This window comes from Nicotiana attenuata, chromosome 11 (genome assembly GCF_001879085.1).
Source record: "Nicotiana attenuata strain UT chromosome 11, NIATTr2, whole genome shotgun sequence".
Taxonomy (NCBI): Eukaryota; Viridiplantae; Streptophyta; class Magnoliopsida; order Solanales; family Solanaceae; genus Nicotiana; species Nicotiana attenuata.
In genome coordinates this window covers 32,748,461-32,748,771 of record NC_031999.1, presented here as the reverse complement: position 1 = coordinate 32,748,771, position 311 = coordinate 32,748,461, and positions in this window count along the sequence as shown.

Sequence of the window (311 nt, the reverse complement as noted above, 5' to 3'; positions counted from 1 at the left end):
CTGATATACCAGGATAGTGCATCTCCCTTCAACCTCCTCATGAAGAGCTTCATGCGGATTTTCTCATCTCTTCCAACCCCAACTAACTTGTCGCAATAGGTCCTTGGGTGAACTCTGGGATCTCCGGATCCATCAAATATTTCGAACTTGGGAGGTTTGTACCCCTCCGGAAGTTCAACATCTGGTTGAATGCACAAGTCTTCATAGTTCAGCCCCTCAATGCCTTTGCTACCTTCGACACCCTGGACCCGACTGGTTAACTTCTTGAGCTCGGCTGCCAAGTTCCTGATGAGGGAGTCTTTGTCATCAGA